Consider the following 9676-nt stretch of genomic DNA (forward strand, 5'->3'; position numbering starts at 1 on the left):
TTATTAATATTCTACATCAAAATGTCTATACTACCCTTAGTGAAACACCCAATTTCGCATTCCAAAATGTAATATTATCATACTTATTATTCAACAAAATTCGGGCATGACCCGTTCGTATTATGAACAACACCCTGTAAGACTGACATGTAATAACTTGAAATATGACACAACGGAGAATAAGAGCCCAAAAATTTCTTTCTTTACTAGACATAATACTTACATGAAGGTTCAACTACAAAATTTGATACATTCATTGAAAAGGATTTACCACGTTCCATTTTATTAATGCTTCAAGACTTATTTTTGTCAAACTATGTGACCGATCCCTTCCGTACAACCCTCACTCTTAACTCGATCTTCAATCCCAGTTTTCTTCATAATGAAGCTAAGTCCACGTCACCTGCATTCACCACATACATGAGCATCGGTTAGATTTAATAACATCATTCCTAAACTAGACATAAGTAATCCATAACCAGTCCGCGTTCTTCCTTCCCAATCTAATCCTCACGAATATGCTTTCCGTGTACATTCGTGCATTCCAAATTCTTTATCCTTAGAACGACATTAATAGGTTACCTGCATTCTCATTTCATACTCAAAACAATGGTTGAGTAACTTAACACTTCAACTTATTTAAACTGTACAATCACTTACACAAATTCCGTTCACTCATAAGTAATGAATCCTACTTCAAACACAGGCACGAACACATATGTATACATAGACATGAACCTCCACACATGATTACATATCCCCGTACAAACTTACAACTTCTTATAATACTAAAATTACCACTAAGCTTGTTAATGTATGCAAATTACGAGTTCCATACAGGTAGGCCACGAACACACGACCTAACATGTATTCTTACTTCTAGTCTTAAACACCTATGAGTTCCAACTACTGGATGATAATTTATTTCATATGCATAAATGTACATATATATGAATATATATATAAATAACCCCAAACTTGGTCCATTCCTTTACGTTCTTACTCACTCATCATAATCGTGATCACGCTTCCTAAACACGTCTCAAACGGATTAGAGTACCTTGTGGAGGATCGGAGGTCCGTAACCATTACTTCATGTAAAACTAGCATAAACGTTAATTAAGGGGCCCTGGATAGCATTTACAACTAATTCCACGTACAAAACAAACAAACACAATTAATGTACCATCTGCATGGTTTGTCGCGGGCCGCGACAGCCATGTCTGCATCCTACGCGGGGCGCCAGGGCTCTACCGTAAGTTACGGTGACTATCGTAACTTACGGTAGTCTCAATAAGGCTTACGGTAACTATATACTGCCTTACGGGAGAAAAGAAAAGGCCAGCACCCACCGTAAGCTACGGTGGGCACCGTAACTTACGGTGGTGCCCAGACCTGCATTCCTTTTTGAGCCTTAAAACTCCCTTAACTCACCCGTTTGGCATCCGAATCACTTGATACTTAATTCTAATCATTTGTAAAGTCATTCCTTACATAACTAATTAAAAATCCCTGCCCCGGGGTTTCATATCTGTCCGAATTCTGTAACAATACGTTACTTATGCACATTTATTTGACCCATTCGTGACTTTGGCAAGCATCTCACATGCTGAAGGGGTATGGTCCCAAAACGACCATTACCCGCATCAAACAAACCCCTACCAGTAAGCAAACCGCACCCATGCGGTCACATCCTTCGAACCCATTCGGTTCGAAGATGAATAGCTTGACCCAAGTACGAAAGAAGATGAACATATCGATGCGGCTGGCACCGCATCATATGGCCATTTTCGTCACGACAAGGGAAGCGAACAAATAGTCTCCACGTACGATGATGCGGCCAACACCGCATCTCGCGTATTTCTTGATCACAAGTAGGAGACGCGGTAACTTCAGACGTTACCGCATGCAGCGATGCGGCTCGCACCGCACCCTGCATATCCAGCAAGTGGACTGACACGCCAGGCAAGTGGCTGACACCACGAGGCAAGTGGCGCCGGCGACAGTCCCCTGTCAGAGCTATTAAAGCAATGGGCTGACGTGGCGTAACCCCCACGGCCGACGAGACTGACACACCTGCAACGGTGCAGCTCGTCGTCAGCCCATCCATCAATCTCCTCCTTCACTCCTCGGCTATAAATACCAACCCCAAACCAGGTTTGAGGTATCGCTACACAACTCTCTCACTACTACTATTATCTTGCTTTGCTTCCCAAGCAAACTACTGATTCTCACGCCGGAGAGTGGTAACAAGGAGCACCCCCCACTCCATCCTCCTTGTTACGAGTCACGGCTTGTTTCCTTGTGCAGGAGATCATCCACCGGTGACCCAGCCAGCGATCTCCGAGAGGAAGGGATTAACCCTTCTTGACGAGACCAGTGTGTTAACCCTGCCCGGTTAACCATTGTTTCATCATTGGCGCCCACCGCTACTCTTAGCACTTTTTAATCCATCCCTCCCCCTCTCAAGATCATGACTGATAACCAAAACACCAATGCGGATAACCCAAATCCCCCGGTCCCAACAGGGGTCCACCCTTCGACCCCCCAACCCGGACACATTGGCACGTCCACCCAAAGGATCCCATCCTTTGCGTTCGGACACGACTTATCGCAGGCCCCAACTGTGCTCCCACCAGGCGTAGACTTACACTCCTGGTACCAACAGCAGACTGACCTGCTGATAGCGGCTTACAACCGCGCTTGTACGGACGCAAACGTACAAGCTGGGCCTACTCCAATACAACACACACCTGCCAACCGTATACTCCAATACGATGGCAGGTTACACTCACGTCCGGCTTCCAGAAGCCGACATGACGACCGTGGATCATCTTACTGTTCGGTCCATACACTCAATGAGGATACTTCCTCATACGAGTCCCGCTCCAGAGGGCCAGTGCATACCCGCCTGGGCCCCTATGGGGAAGATAGGAGGCGGTCAGCCTCCAGGCGCGGCCCAGGCATCCAGAGCCGATTGGGCCCGCAACCTAACACGGAAGGGTACGGTCATACCGACCCTGACGATCAAACCTACCGCGGGGAGTCTCACGATACCAACAGCAGACCGGGGGGACGCAACTATGTTCCTCCCAGTCACCCCCGCACTACATACCTCAGGGCGGCAAAGCGCCCTGTGCACGAACCATACAGGCCAAGGGCCGCGGCCGAAAATTCAAAATTCGTCCCGCATATCGCCAACGCCGATATCACAACGACAAAATTCCCAGTCAACATTGGGAAATACAGTGGCTCGACCGACCCGGACGACCACATGAACATCTTCACTGGCGCAGGTGTCAATGGCAGGTGGGACGAACCCACCTGGTGCAATTTTTTCCCCCAGACCCTTATCGGCCTGGCGAGGGCATGGTTTGATTCTTTGCCAGTGGGATCACTGGATTCTTTCGAGGACTTGCGCGCCAAGTTCCTCGCCCACTTTAGCCAACAGCGACGCCACGAACGCGATTCGTTGGACGTCATGAACATCTGGCGAAGGGATGACGAATCGCTCGAGGCATTCGTCATCCGTTACAATAAAGAATGCCTAGAAATAGGCGACGTGGCGGACCAAATGGCGCGAAACCATTTTATTCGGGCCGTCAAAGACAGAGAGATGGTCATGACCATCTCTGGCAAGGAGGGTTTGCCTAAAAAATGGGAGGATGTCATGACCGCAGTCAAGACATACGCCCAGACACAGCGGTCGCTCGAACCGCACGTCAAAAAGGCAAAGCCCCAAGCCGAAACATCCCACCAAGGGTCCAAACGTAACAACAAACGAAACCGGGATGCAGGAAATCGGGATATTACTAAACCGTATTTCCCGCAACCCAACACGTTTGACCCACAATCCTACAACCCTGCCCGAGACACTCGGGCACCAAGAAAAGAATCTCGGGACCGCAAATGGACCGAGATCAACCAGTCGCCAAGGGAGGTCCTCCTCGCGGACCCACAATTCTTGCGACCGGCCCAACCAATGAAGTCCAAGAAAAGTCAGGACCTCACACTATACTGTGAGTACCACAAGGACTCGGGCCACACCACCAACAACTGCATCAGTCTCCGGCTGGAGATTGAGCGGGCGTTGAAAGAGGGGAAACTGCAACACCTTTTACCAGGTGGACAAAAGCCCACCAAGCATATCACCCCTCACAACGAAGGTACCTCCTCCGGAAAGAAAGCCATGTACGTGGCTTCCACCCACATGATCTACGGAGGCAAGGGTAGGCCGCGCAAAGCGGCACGAAGACCGGACAATGATTGGAAAGACGAGCAAGTCGTCTTCCCAAAAGTCCGAGGCGGACCGCGTGACAGACGCGCCGTCGTCATTTCAGGCCAGCTGGCCCATTACTGCACCGAGCGTCTGTTCATCGACCCGGGCAGTACATCCGATATAATCTACGAGCAATGCTTCAATCAATTTGACCAAGAGGACAAAGATCGGTTGCAAGCCGTAGATTACCCGCTGGCCGGATTCGCAGGGGAAACAGTCTTTCCCCTAGGTCAAATTACATTTCCCGTGCGTCTTACCAATGGTAAACACACGCGGACAGAGGAGGTTAATTTCATGGTTTTACCCCACACCTCCAACTATGACGTCCTCCTTGGGAGAGAATCCCAAGGAGATTTCAATATGATCACATCCGTCCCCCACTCCGCGGTTGGTTTCCCAACCGCATCGGGAGTTGCAATCATCTACGCCCGCAAGGACGTCATGATGACGGACGAAGCACGTCCGACGAAGGTCGCAAGGCCCACCCCCGTCGACCAACCGGAAAAATGGGTTCTCAACCCAACGCATCCGGAACAGAAGGTCACATTGGGTCATGCCTTATCCTCGACCACCAGAGCGCACCTGAAGGAGCTCCTCTTCAGGAACCAAGACATCTTCGCGTGGACCCCCGCAGACATGACAGGGGTCCCACGTGAAATAGCGCAGCACTTTTTGAATACCAAACCAGGTATCAAACCAGTGATCCAAGGCCAACGTCACCTTGGGTCAGCTAAAAATCAGGCGATGCAAGAGCAGATCGAAGAACTGCTCTCCGCAGGTATACTGCGGGAAGTCAAGTACCAGACTTGGTTATCCAACCCTGTCATGGTAGAAAAACCATCCGGGGGCTGGCGCATGTGCGTCGATTATAAGGACCTCAACAAGGCCTGCCCCAAGGATTGTTACGCGCTTCCAGAAATCGACGAAAAGGTCGATAACCTCGCACCATTTAGGTGGAAGTGTTTCCTCGATTGCTACAAAGGGTACCACCAGGTACAAATGGCACTTGAGGATGAAGACAAAACGGCATTCCGGACCCCAACCGGAAATTACTGCTATACAAAAATGCCGTTCGGGTTGCGCAACGCGGGCTCAACCTACCAGAAACTGATGAACGACACTTTCCGCGGTCAAATAAGCAAAAGTGTCGAAATCTATATGGACGACCTGGTCGTCATGAGCATGGAGGAAGATACCATGCTCACTGATATAGAAAGAACATTCCAAACTCTGCGAGGCGTCAACATGAAGCTCAATCCAGGGAAATGCTCGTTTGGAATGGAAGAGGGCAAATTCCTTGGGTTCATCGTCACCAAAGATGGATTCAAGGTAAACCCGGAAAAAGTACAGGCGATCGAGCGCATGCCATCGCCTGCGTCGATGAAAGATATGCAACGACTGGCCGGAAGGCTGGCGGCACTCAACAGGTTCTTGGCTAACCACGCAGCCAAATCATACCCTTTCATCAAAACCCTGCGAAGCTGTTCAAAGAAAGAACAATTCCAGTGGACCACAGAGGCCGAAAAGGCCTTCCAAGAAATGAAGGAGTGTTTGATACAACTCCCAACACTAACCGCACCATGCAAAGATGAGCCACTCATCTTATACCTATCCGCTGCAGACAACGCAGTGGGTGCGGTATTAATAGTGGAACGAGCGGGGGTTCAAACACCCATCTATTATATCAGCAAAATGCTCAACGACCCGGAGACGAGATACTCAATAATGGAAAAATTGGTACTAGCACTGGTACATGCTTCAAGACGGTTACGACGCTACTTCGTAAACCACATCATCACAGTGCTAACCAATTACAGGATCGGCCCGATCCTGTCCAAACCCGACATCTCTGGGAGATTAGCAAAATGGGCAATTGAGCTGGGCGCACATACGATACATTACAAACCGCGCCCTGCCATCAAAGGCCAAATCTTAGCTGATTTCGCCGCTGAAGTACCAGCGGATCGCATCCAAGAATGCGAAGAATCTCAAAATCCTGCGCCCCCACCACCCTCCTCAGAAGTATGGGCACTATTTACCGATGGTGCATCCAACGAGGACGGCGCGGGCGCAGGTCTGCGACTCGTCAGCCCTGACGGCCAAGAGCTTACATATGCCATCCGCCTCGATTTTAAGAGCACCAACAACGAGGCAGAATATGAAGCACTATTAGCCGGGCTACGTTTAGCAGTCAAAATCGGCGTGCAACATCTAACAGCACACGTCGATTCCTTGTTAGTTGCGGGCCAGGTACGCGGCGACTATGCCGCCAAAGGGGATATCATGATCCTCTACCTCGAGCAAGCCCTGCAGCTAAAATCCAAATTCGCTTCATTCAATATTCGACACATTAATCGAAGCGAAAACAAATCTGCGGATGCACTATCAAAACTTGCATCCACCAGCTTCCAACACTTGGCAAAGGAGGTACGTATCGAGATTCTGCAAAATCCTTCGGTTCCTCTACGCCAGGTCAGTGTCATCCAATACGGAACAACGTCATGGATGACACCAATTATCGCATACCTTCAGTCAGGTGTGACTCCCGAGAGCAAAACAGAGGCACGTAAGTTGCAATACAAAGCGTGCCACTATCAAATGAGAGACGGTATCTTATACCGAAAGTCATACCTTGGACCGCTCCTCCGATGCGTTAATCCACAAGATGCCACATACCTTATCCGAGAGATACATGAGGGCATATGCGGCATACATGCCGGACCACGCATGGTCGTGGCAAAAATCATGAATGCCGGGTATTACTGGCCCGGCATGCACCTGGACGCCGTCAAAGAATTACGCAAATGCATGGACTGCCAGCGCCATGCACCAAAAACTTTGCGGCCAAAAAACAATCTGGTCCCCGTCACTACTGCATGGCCTTTTCAAAAATGGGCGATCGACGTAGTGGGACCATTCCCGGACGCACCAGGTGCAGTTAAATTTATCATAGTGGCGGTTGATTACTTCACAAAATGGGTAGAGGCGAAACCACTCGCTTCAACCACTGCTATGATAACAAGAAAGTTCATTTGGGAGCACATCATCTGCCGTTTCGGTTTACCAATGTACATTGTTACCGATAACGGCACCAATTTCGCTGCCGACGAATTCCAACAATGGCTAGAAGAGCTGAACATCAAACACATATTCTCGTCAGTCGCACACCCACAAGGGAACGGCCAAGTCGAGAGTATAAATAAAGGCCTAGTCGAAGGAATCAAAGCACGATTGGGAACAGCCAGGCGTGGCTGGGTCGATGAACTCCCAAGCATCTTATGGGCTCACCGCACTAGCCCAAAAACAAGCAACGGGGAAACACCTTTCAGCCTCGTCTACGGGTCTGAAGCGGTGATACCCGCGGAAATGGGCCTCCCATCTCCTAGAATGTTGGCTATCGAAAAGCTAGACAACAACAGGGAACGTAGGATCGATTTGGACCTCCTAGAAGAAAGGCGCGAGAACGCCGCCATCAACGAGGCCAAATACAAATCCAAACTGGAAAAGTATTACAACGCGCGAGTCCGCGTTTGTACTTTCACTCCAGGGGACTACGTCCTACGTGACAACGAGGCATCTAATGCCGAGCGCCCAGGAAAACTTGCCCCCAAGTGGGAGGGACCCTACCTCATCAGCGAGGTCTTAGGGAAGGGCGCATACAGGTTACAAACACTAGAGGGCGAACCTATCGCCAGAACATGGAACGCACAACAGCTTAGACGCTGCTATATGTAAGCTATGTTCCTACACTCTCTATGTAACCTATGGGGCCGCAGGCCATTTGCAAATAAATAAATAAACAATTTTCTACATTATTGTTTGTTACTACTATTACAAATGCATGTTCCACTTTACGGTATCCCAAAAACAGATTGGCAAAATCTTCATTCATGATACCCATACAAAGTGGTAACCACACACAAATATTGTAATAGGCCAGCAAAAGACAAACAGACTTGCATGTTTTATCCGGCCGGATACACAAGTTTTTGTTAAAACACAATTCCTGAGCCCCAAAAAGGCAAACAATGGAATTGACGCGGACTCATACGACAAAGGTATGGAGTACACTCGACCCCATTCACAAATGGGTAGAGTTCCGGTAATATAAGCTTTTACAAAGCTTACAGCAATTCTAAAACCCTGACACGGTAATTAACAGAATTGATGCATACACATACAACAAAAGTATGGAGCATACTTGACCCCGTTCATAAATGGGTAAAGTTACGCATACACATGTTCAGACATGCAAGAATTAAAAACACTTGTACAAACTGAACAAAGAAACTTTATATTCAAAAAAATCAAGTATCTACATGATGCTTACGGAATTTACATAAAGTTCCTATTCTATACAAGAGGAATACAAAAAGGAGGCACACTCGCCAACCTAAACCCTATTTTGTACCGCTGGTCCCCGCATCTTCTCCGGCACCACCAGCGGGTTCTTCCTCTTCCACATCAGGGTAAAGCATCCGTAAGCGGTCAACATAGTCCGCAACCTCCAAACACTCGTCCAGCTCCCCTACACAGGCAAGGGGCGTGTCATAAAAGGAGGCTACGGCCGCTTTCAGACGACCCTCGGTATCTACATCCCGGAACCCGGATGCCTGATCGGTATAACCGCCTGCGGATAGTACATTGATGTGCCCAATGCAGCGGTTAAAACCAGCCTTGAAGCCCGCATCACGCGCACGTTCCTTAACCAGGTCCAAACCTGATGAGGTCTCAGGGGCATTCATTATGGCCTCGACAATCTGCAGTAAAAAGATCATAAGTCTTGCAATACTAATCCACGCCAGTATAAAGGCAAGAGATACTTACACGCGCGATGCCGTGAGTCCGCAACCACTCACGGTCAGCTTCCAGTTGGTTAAAAGAGGACACCAAGGCATCCTTGGCCTCAGCAGCAGCGTCGGCCCGCTTCTCCGCAGCAGACACGCGGGTAGTAAGGTCCGTAACTGCGACCTCCCGGGCCTGAACCTCAACCTGTTACAAGAACAGCAAACAGTTCACTCAACGAATATTTTCAAAACAATACAGACGAAAGCAACAACGTTAAAAGAAACGTACCTGCAGGCTTTCAACAACTTTGCCTAAACGAATGCGCTCCGCATTCGCCTCTTCAAGAGCCTTAGAAGCACGGCTCTCCTTCTCTGCGGCCTCTTCATAGGCCTTTGAGGCACGAGCCCCGGCTTCTTTGGCCTCTTCCAGCGCCCTCAGGGCCTCATCCTTTGCCTGCAGCGCCTTCACAGAAATGGCCTCAGCCGCAGCCTTCTCTTGGCTCAAGGTAGCATTCGCTGCCTTGGCATTTGCTAGCTCCTGCCGAATATGAAACAGAAGATTGCTCTGCTTAGCCCAAGACTCGTTCCACTTCTTGCGCTCGTTGGATGA

This window comes from Helianthus annuus, chromosome 2 (assembly GCF_002127325.2).
Source record: "Helianthus annuus cultivar XRQ/B chromosome 2, HanXRQr2.0-SUNRISE, whole genome shotgun sequence".
In the NCBI taxonomy this organism is placed as follows: domain Eukaryota; kingdom Viridiplantae; phylum Streptophyta; class Magnoliopsida; order Asterales; family Asteraceae; genus Helianthus; species Helianthus annuus.